This window comes from Aricia agestis, chromosome Z (assembly GCF_905147365.1).
Source record: "Aricia agestis chromosome Z, ilAriAges1.1, whole genome shotgun sequence".
NCBI lineage: Eukaryota > Metazoa > Arthropoda > Insecta > Lepidoptera > Lycaenidae > Aricia > Aricia agestis.
This window is the reverse complement of record NC_056428.1, coordinates 648642-658704: the sequence shown is the minus strand read 5'-3', so window position 1 is coordinate 658704 and position 10063 is coordinate 648642. Positions and strand designations below refer to the sequence as shown.

Here is a 10063-nt window from a genome sequence, read left to right as displayed (position 1 = left end):
ATAGCGGCAACAGATATAGTATTGTATACGCAGGGCCCCCGCTACCATATGTGCAATGTGTGCAATGCACACGGGCGCCATCCTCTAGGGGCGCCAAATTGCCATCTTTAGGGGCGCCAAAACCAAGGTCCCATAAAAATTTGCCTAAAGCGGCGCCAAAATCCTTTTTTTGCATACAGGCGCCAGTAGCCCTTATATATGTGTATACGCAATCTGTGAAAATTTCAGAAGTCTAGCTAGGAGACACACAGACAGACGCACAGACGGACAGACATCGAGCTCTTAGTAATATGGTCCTATTTTTACCCTTTGGGTACGGAACCCAAAAATAACTGCCCTAAAAGTACCACGCACAAAAACGACGCGAGCCCTCACAAAGCTCGGCTTTTAGCTAGTAAAAACTATCGGGTATAATATTAGTACCCGGGAGTCGGGACTCAACCTATAACTGTAACAAAATTAATCATACTTACCTACAACTTTAGGGTTTGTAATTGTACTGTAATGTGCTCCGTATAAAAAGTTCACTTATCATTATTGTAAAATAGGGTTCCTAGCGCCATCTATTGGTGATGCGGTGAACTATACGCGTCATCTTTATTTTTTAGAAAGTATTAACCTAATATTATTTTACCATAAAAATGGAATACAAAAATGAGTCTTAATAAAATCATTAAAGAAGCTACAAAAAGAAAAGCAAAAAATGTGCGATGGCCGGGAATCGAACCCGGATCAACTGCTTGGAAGGCAACTATGCTGACCATTACACCACCATCGCCGATGGCCGACGAACTGAAATTATACATCGTAACGTTTGTGTTTTTATTAATGTACCATGACCAAATAGTCCAAGTGCGAATCTAATTAGGACTTTCATACAATTAATTCCACACAATTCGCAAAACAGTGAAAAACAGTGAGACACGTTAGTTGTATAAAAGGCTAATTTAATGGCCCAGCTCTAAATTGTTTGTACTTAACTTAAAAGTTAGACAGATAAAATAAAAACATATTTTTAAACTTTTTTGTCTAGCTATAAAATATAACGAGGCAATGTATAACTTGATAAAGAAATAGATAAACTAACAAACACCAGTTTTAGTAACAAACTGTTTTTATCTAAGTCGTCAGACAAAGTATACTGTAGACTCTGACTAGGCTAAAACTACATACATAATATAATCATACCTCCGGTATTATCTCGAACCTTGAAACCGGAAAGCATCCGTCAAAGCGCACACGAGTGACGAGCTACAAAGTAAAAGTTAAAAACCTTAGCATAAAGCCATATTCGGTAGGAAGTATGAAAGGTAGCTCGCGATGAGGCCTAAAGCAGCTAATTAAAGTAGGCACTCCGCGCATCTTAACCTGAGACAATGGGCCCTCCCCGGCCCTCCCCCCCGCATCCCCCCGCGCCCTCCCGAGGCTGCGGGCCGGGTCGTAATCAGGGCTAATAGAGGCGCCTTTGATGTGCCGCTCAAAAGGGCCCGAGTCCTGAGAACATCTCCACTCTCCGCGACGCGAGGATTAGGAGTTTAGGGTTCCTGGGGATAAACTTGAACATGATGTTTGTGTGCCTAGACTGCCTAGGTACTACCAGAGAAGTTGATTCATATGCAGAAGGAGGACCAACGTTATTTGGTCGCGTTATACCGAACCCAGTGATCAGATTACGACTGATTGACATAACCCGAACAAATGACGTAGGCCCGTCAACTGCCCATTACAATTTCTTCGATGGTACATGTGGTTGGTGCAGTAGGTAATACCTACCTAGCTATTGGTCGGAACTCGGAGGTCACGTACTTGACCAACGAGCAGAGGCCGATGGTATATAAACGTCTATTCTCTCGTCTTGTTTCTTTAATGACTAACATATTAAAGACCACATTGGTGCAAAAGTAGTAGTCATGAATTTTTATTTTTTAATCAAACGTAGTCCGTAAATAAAATGAAGTTCATAATTGAGACTGATTCTTGGTTAGATAAAAGATAAATAGTGTAATCTTGTACTATTATCTATTCTGTGGTAATATTAAGGTAAAAGTTTAGAACCTAAAGTCCCCGAAGATCCATAATATTATATTATAATTTGTAGCGTTTAATATATTATATTGAATTTTACATATTATTTTGTTCAAAGTTAAATGATAAAATGCACACGTGGAAAACCTTTGCCATCATAAAAGTGGATTAAAAAAAACAAACGTCAAAGCGTTGAAGCGGACTTCTAAACATCACAAAGCTCGTCAAGTGGCGCGCCGCGGATACGGCGCCCCGGCCTCCGCCCCCGCCCCCAGCGCTTCGCCCCCTGGCCTCCGCCCCGAAAGCACTAATTGATTCCTTTGTAAGGTAATTGCGGCCTGCGCTGATCTAACCGTTTTTGTTATCATCTCATTTTATACACGTAGTCATAAGCACTTAAGAGATGGGGATGAAGTTTTGTGAGGACTCGATTTTCTATTGCCTCGGCCCTCCCGAAAACGTTGGTTTTAAAGCGAATTAATTAAGGCGTCGTAAATTGATGCTCTTCAGGAAGATTCGCCCTTCGGCCCTGCATTTGAAACGATAATGCGCCATCGCCAGAATTAGACATCTCGAAAGACCCCCATTTCTATTATAAAATGGACCATGGAATATTTCCAAATTTTATAATGGTTTATCGTTTTAGACTGACTGTTACCAACTGTTAACCGACTTCCAAAAAGGAGGAGGTTATACGTTTGGCTGTGTTTATTGGTTTTATGTGATGTCTTATGATCATATATGCTACCAAAAAGTAAGATTTTGCACCATGGTATACCATGGTTCCGGTGGTGCTGAACAGAACTCCCGATTCCTTATAGATACATGTTTGGGAGTTTCGGCGTTGTTTAAAGAACCAAAAGCATAAGCTACTATGCTGACTACATTAATCATCATCATCATCACTACACCATGCATCACGTTATGACCCTATTATTGGTACTTTCAGATGGAGACTGATGATTTTGATTATTATTCTGTAGTTTGTGTATCGATTTTAATAATATTGTGTTATTTTAAAGCATGTTATGGCTACCAAGGTGGAAATTTTACTACGGGGTTCATGAGGTATGTAGGGAACTCCCCGAAATTTATTAATTGTGACAATAATAAAAAAATACTCAAGAAGACGGCGTTTCTACTCATAGCAAACGGACTAATGAAAATAATCCCACCACAAAGATAGAAAAACAAAGCATCCCTACATCACTTAACACGGAAAAAAAATATCAAAAAAATAATAAATACAAGCAAAAAATTACAATATATGGAGATCAACAATGGACAGGACTAAGTAACATGATTAAAACGAATAGATTTGGAAAATGGAATGATAGTTATAAAGTAACGGGTGTTATAAAACCTCATGCTCTAGCATCACAGACTCTCAGGATAAGTCAAGACGTAGTAAGCAGCTTAACTAATGTAAACTAAGTAATACAAATGTAATTCTGCTTCCTGTTATACAGAATAACTATCTTAGTGTAAAAAAACTTAATAATAAAATGGAACTAGCTATACGTAATTGGTCCAATGTTAAGATACTTAAACTAAATACTACTAGTATTCATAACTCTCCCCAGCTAAATCTGCGAGAAATCAGTACAAAAATAAATCTTGAAATAGATGCGATGGACTATGAAAAAACATATTATATTATATGCGGAAAAAAATGTAGGTAAGCCATATAAATTACTAAACCCTAGCAACGTCATACGTAATGTTCGAGGTACAATACCATATTATTTTAAAAAACTAGATAAAAGAAAAGAGGTTACTGAAAAGGATAAAAACAAAATAACTTATTATTTAAAAAAAAACTGATAAAACTGGAAAAAAAAATTGTGGTAATAATAGAATTAATACAAAAGATAATAATAATAAAAATAAAATCACACATTACTTTGAATCCATCAATGACAAAAATACTGCAGGTAAAAATAATTCATCAATAAACAAGAAAACTTTTTTATAACTGATGGTAAGCAATATAATATTACATTATTTCATCAGAATATTGCTGGAGTTTCAAATAAGATGGATATATTACAAGTAGTACTAGATAATACACTTAAGCCAAACCTTGGTGATATTCATATAATATGTCTAACCGAAACATTCATGAAAAAGGGTTTGAAGGCAATCTAAGAATACATGATTATAAACTTGCTACTTGCTTTTCACGCCGTGCGCAAAAAAGAGGTGGATCGTGTATTCTCCTAAAAAAGATTTAAATTACAAAGAACTAGACATAACAAAAAAAAATCTAAAGAATTTTGCGGTATTGAATTGCTTGATTACAACGTGATAATAGTTTGTATTTATAGAACACCAGACTCTAACACCAAAGTTTTCTTTAACTCCCTCGACCTACTATTAACACATTTAAATAACAAAACTAACAAGAAAATAATTGCATGCGGCGATTGGAATATAAACGTACTAAAGGAATCAAATGATGTTAAAGATTTAAAAAATACCCTACTTAACCATAACATGAAGATAAATATTAATTTACCTACTCGAGGTTCTTCCGCTATAGATCAAATAGCAAGTAACATGAGCACTTACAAAACAGATATACATCATTTGGCACTCTCTGACCATGAGACGGGCCAGTCAATAACGTTCACAGCCGATAATAATAGGAGGATTCGAGCTAATAGAAATTACTTTTACTTCATAAAAAAACGGGACTCTAGTAAGGATAATACACGTAAATTTTTGGAATGCCTTCAAAGACTTACCTTTTCAGAAGTGTATCATAGCACAAACTGTGAAGAGGCATTTAAATCCTTCTACGATTTATATACACTATTCTACTACTTATGTTTTCCAGAAATAAATGTAAAAATTAGTAAAAGTTCTACACACAAAAGTTGGATAACTAAAGGCATCAAAAAATCGTGTACAACAAAAAGAACACTATATTTTAAGTATACCCACGATGCCTTACATAAAAACTATTCAAGAAACAAATATCTTCACTATTCTAAAATCTTAAAACAATGTACACACAGCACAAAAGAAACAAAACAGTCATTATAATATTAGCACATCAAAAAATAAATGCAAGGCAACATGGACAATTATTAACAAAAATACTAAAAATAAAAATAATAAACATAACATTGAATCAATAATCAACAATGACAAACTTTATACAAACCCCCTAGAAATAGCACAATTATTCAATAATTATTACATTGACATTAAAAACCAAATAAAATACAATAATACTAATAATAATTCACATAAAAATGACATTAACGTAACTAAGACTCACTATACTAATACATCCAACATTGACATTCCGAACACTATATACCTATCACCACTAGTACCTAACGACATCTACAAAATTAGAATGTCTCTAAAAAATCCGAAATCAACCGGATATGATGATATTAACACAAAAGCTTAAAACTCTCGGCAAAATACATAAGTGCACATGTAATAAACATGTCGTTTGAACAAGGACACTTTCCAAGTCAAATGAGGAAGTAAATTGTAAAGCCCATTTTTAAAAAAGGAGACATAAAAGACATGTCAAACTATCGACCCATTACGATGATACCAGTTATCTCTAAAATCTTCGAGCGGGCTATGCAAATTAAACTAGTCTCGTATCTAAACCGCAATAACATCTTAAACAAACAACAATTTGGCTTTACGAAAGGTAGTTCCACAGCTTTGGCATGCTTTTCCCTTGTAAAGGAAATAACAGAAGCTCTCGACAAAAATGAACACATAGCAGCCTTCCTTTTAGATATGAGCAAAGCCTTTGATCTGGTCAATCACGATCTGCTACTAAAAAAATTACAAAAATACGGGATAAGAGGTAACGCGCTAAACTGGTTTAGGTCATATCTGAAAAATAGGTATCAATGTACTAAGATAACAAATATTATTAATCATAAGGCTGTTAAACATCGTTCTAAATATAAAATGAATAAAGGTGGCGTCCCCCAAGGGAGTATCTTAGGCCCAATACTATTTCTTTTATATATAAATGAATTGCCAGATGCCACTGATCACAGTTGTTACATGTTTGCTGACGACACAACCTTATTAATTAAGTCTACCAAAGATAAAATCAATTTTGAAATAAAACTTGACAAAATTACTAAATGGCTTAATCAAAATTATTTACATATTAATATTGACAAAACTAATATAATTAAATTTAACAATTCATTTAATACTGATGACATACATAATCTAAATAATAATAATTCTAATAATACAATCAAATGCGTGCCCTCAGCATCATTTTTGGGTATCACACTTGATCAGAAGCTAAAATGGAAAGACCATAATATCAAGAAAGTATGTGATAAACTTAATAGGTACGTCTTTGCTTTAAGAAGAGTAAGGAACACTGTGTCACAAGATGCCGCTCTTACAGCATATCACGGATATGTAGCGTCTGTTCTAAAGTACGGTCTTGTTTTATGGGGGAACTCCCCGAATATAAATAATGCATTTCTGACACAAAAAAAATGTATTCGGGCGATGGCAAAAGCGGAATACCTGGCTCCCTGTAGGCCGCTATTTAAAAAATTTAAAATACTGCCACTAGCATGTCAATATATACATGATACATGCATGTTCGTCAAAAACTACAGCCATCTATTTGAAACTAACAATAATATAAAAGTAAATAGGTATGTAGGTAGGGATTACAATAAATATAATATACCTCGTCACAAGAAACAATTATACAATAGTCAGAACAGTTACTGCATGTCAATAAAAATTTTCAATTGTTTCCCTAAAGACATAAAAAATATATCTATACTAATATTATAAATGCGAAAGTATATCTGTCTGTCTGTCTGTCTGTCTCGCTTTCACGCCAAAACTACCGAACCGATTGTAATGAAATTTTGTATACAGATAGTCTAAAGCCTGAGAAAGGACATAGGCTACTTTTTTACTGGAAAAAAGGGTTGTAAGGGGGTGAAAATACGAAAATTTGTTCAAATTAAGTTAGTTCCAAAAATTCATACTAGATGGCGCCGTGCGTCTCTTACATCGCGCTAACGCTTGCCCAATATCTTTCTATAAGAGGTGGTATCATTATGCCGATTGGACGATAGGAAGGATCGTGTGTGGCCAGCATAGTTTTAAGTTGTTGGTCTGATGACTTTTCATGTAGATCAAAACACCAAAACTGTAAAGGAAACCTTAAGAATAACTAAAGAGGATGAAATTATTATTTTTAATCAAAAAATTAAAACCGACTTCCAAGATAATGACAATATTAATATTCTTAATGAACTAAAAAGTATTAAATACTTAATTCTTATTCTGTACTCAGTATTTCTGTTCTTAATCTTCATAATATTGATGTCGGTACCAGTCCTAAAGTTGCAACTTGCAGTTATATTCTGTCATAGAACTGGCGATTAGGTTAACTGGTACCGAGTTCAAAATAATGCAGATTAAAAAGAGAAATACTGAGTATAGAATAAGAATTATTTAATACTATTATACTTGTAATATAAAATATAGGTACTGTAATAGTTATTACTCATACAAAATAATATTTTTTCGTTTGTACGGAAATAATCCATCGCATTGAGTGATATCTTATCAGAACAGATTGATGGGCGACTATTGACACCGAGTACGCTCGGTACAGATATCTATCTACGTTTGTGTGTTTACATGTAACGACACAGATTAAAATGTATACAATATGTTTACTTAGCCGAATGGAACACGTCTCTATCAACTTTCAGATAAAAAGAATTCTATATTTAGGACGCGGGTCAAGGATTTTGACACGATTTCCTGTCCAAAAAGTGTTTCTTCTTTGTGCAGACTTTCAACTTTGCGCAGAAATCATTTTATCGCACTGAAAGCCTATATTTTTTCGCAATAAAAATATCCTTATTTTTCTCGGGATTTAAATATTAGTTTTCCAAAAAACTGAACAGACATTAAAAGAACTTGAACGGAAAGTCTATAGCCATTAGCCACATATCTAATAATAATAAAAAACTGTCTGTCCTTTTGTACTGTTTATGCAAAGTCAATAGTCTACCCAATATTATCATAATGAATCTAGTTAACAGCAATAACACAACATTATCAATACGTTATCGCGGGTGTAACGCGCGGGCGGCGGGCGGCGGGCGGCGGGCGGCGGACGCACACTAATACACTATCCAGAAGCGACTGAAACGGCTGAACCAACATTCACGAGTTATGGTATACAATGCAGCAATTAGTTCACTTTAATGGGCGCGGTGTCCAAACTGTTGACGTGGGGATATCGCTGTATTGTATCACACGAGCTACTCGTGACTCGTGAGTCGTGTGGATGAGCGACAAACGGCCTCTCAAACGCTGCTTAATGTAAGAGCTGGTCAATGTAAGTATGTAAGTATAACTGGACTTTCCGCGTGGCTCTGATCGCGTGAACAAGGAACTTCCCGGGAACTGTAAATTCTTCCGCAACAAATTACCCTATGTCCTTAGTCCTTACCAGTAGTCGACTCTATCTGTGCCATTTTACAGCATATTACACTAAAATCGGTCAAGTAGCGCGTTCACACTTAAACTATTTAGTCTGTATCGGTTGATGGCTGTCCAAGTGTAAGTGTCCGTAGTCACGTGAGTCTATGGACACTTACACTTGGACTTTGGCCTTTTAAGAGGGAATAGGGTAATAGAGGAGGGTAGGGAAGGGAAGGGAATAGGGGAGGGTAGGGAAAGGAATAGGGTAGGGGATTGGGCCTCCGGTAAACTCACTCACTCGGCGAAACATAGCGCAAGCGCTGTTTCACGCCGGCTTTCTGTGAGTACGTGGTATTTCTCCGGTCGAGCCAGCCCATTCGTACCGAAGCATGGCTCTCCCACGTATAAACGTATACGGTTCTTCTCTTTCTAATTTCTCTCTTTTTAATTTTCCGTGAGTATATTATTAGTGTTTAATTTAGTGAACAATTACAAATAAGTATCAAAAGAAATTCCGATCACAAACTAAAAAACTAATTTATTAAAATAAATCTTAATTTGGACATAATAAACGATAACAAAAGAGCTCTAATATAACAAGAGCTGTTAATTCCATCGCGCATCAGGATAACCATTTCAAAACCGCAATTTCCTATTGCATTTGGAATAGTTTAGCAGCATCAGCAGACAGCAACATGACAGCATTCGGCGTGATTGTCAACGGCGCGGTTGACGGGCGCAGTTCGGACTTCGGACTCAGCAGAGCGCAATTTCCGCGTCTCACCCGCACGCCGCAGCTGCTGACTCTCTGCTTTCTATACACTCTGGCTACACAACTGACTACTGTGTTCACAGTTATTACCCCTGACACGACCTCTGTGCCGACGACAAAGCGGCTCCGAGGTGAATAACTATGAACGGTGTCTCATTGTGGCTGCTACAGAGGCGCTTTGCAATAATGCCATTTAAACGTTATCGGACCATTTTTCTCCTAAATTTGCACAATATTTGAGAATTGAAATTATGTAATATCATCGAAAAGATCTATATTTTATGGATCTGTAATCATAAAATTTTATTTTTGTATTTTTTAATACTGAAACTGCAAAAATCAAAATATGTAGCATATTTTAGCAAAAGAAACGCCCCCGGGTGGGCTCGAACCACCAACCTTTCGGTTAACAGCCGAACGCGCTAGCCGATTGCGCCACGGAGGCGGATACCCATAGTACGAAATAGTTAAATAATTAAGGCGCACCTGTTATGGAATGAGATAGAAATACTAATAACGGAATACCTTTACCTGCGCTTAGCAGAAACCTGTTTGGAGCACTCAAGCTCTCAAAACAACAAAGAGCACAGGCACAAAAAGTTTTATCACGAATTCTCGACCAACGCAGATTCTAACTCTGTGCAAGTTTGAGGTTATATTTGTGTAAATAAGTTAATAATTTAATATACTGAGTCAAACATCGTTTGATAAGTTAATAAAGTGAACTTTAGCCCTAAATATTAGTATAATGAGATAAAGTCAAGTTTTAATTTGTGTTTTGAAACAATTGACAGGACA

The 10063-nt window shown here is 36.1% G+C and overlaps 2 non-coding genes across 2 annotated transcripts; both read right to left on the bottom strand.

Annotated features, from left to right (window-relative positions):
• Positions 1–706: 706 nt before the first annotated feature.
• Positions 707–778, bottom strand: Trnag-ucc. Its single transcript has one exon. It is a non-coding gene; the product is annotated as a tRNA-Gly (tRNA).
• An 8858-nt stretch (positions 779–9636) lies between these two features.
• On the bottom strand, positions 9637–9710 carry Trnan-guu. Its single transcript has one exon. It is a non-coding gene; the product is annotated as a tRNA-Asn (tRNA).
• Positions 9711–10063: the final 353 nt, after the last annotated feature.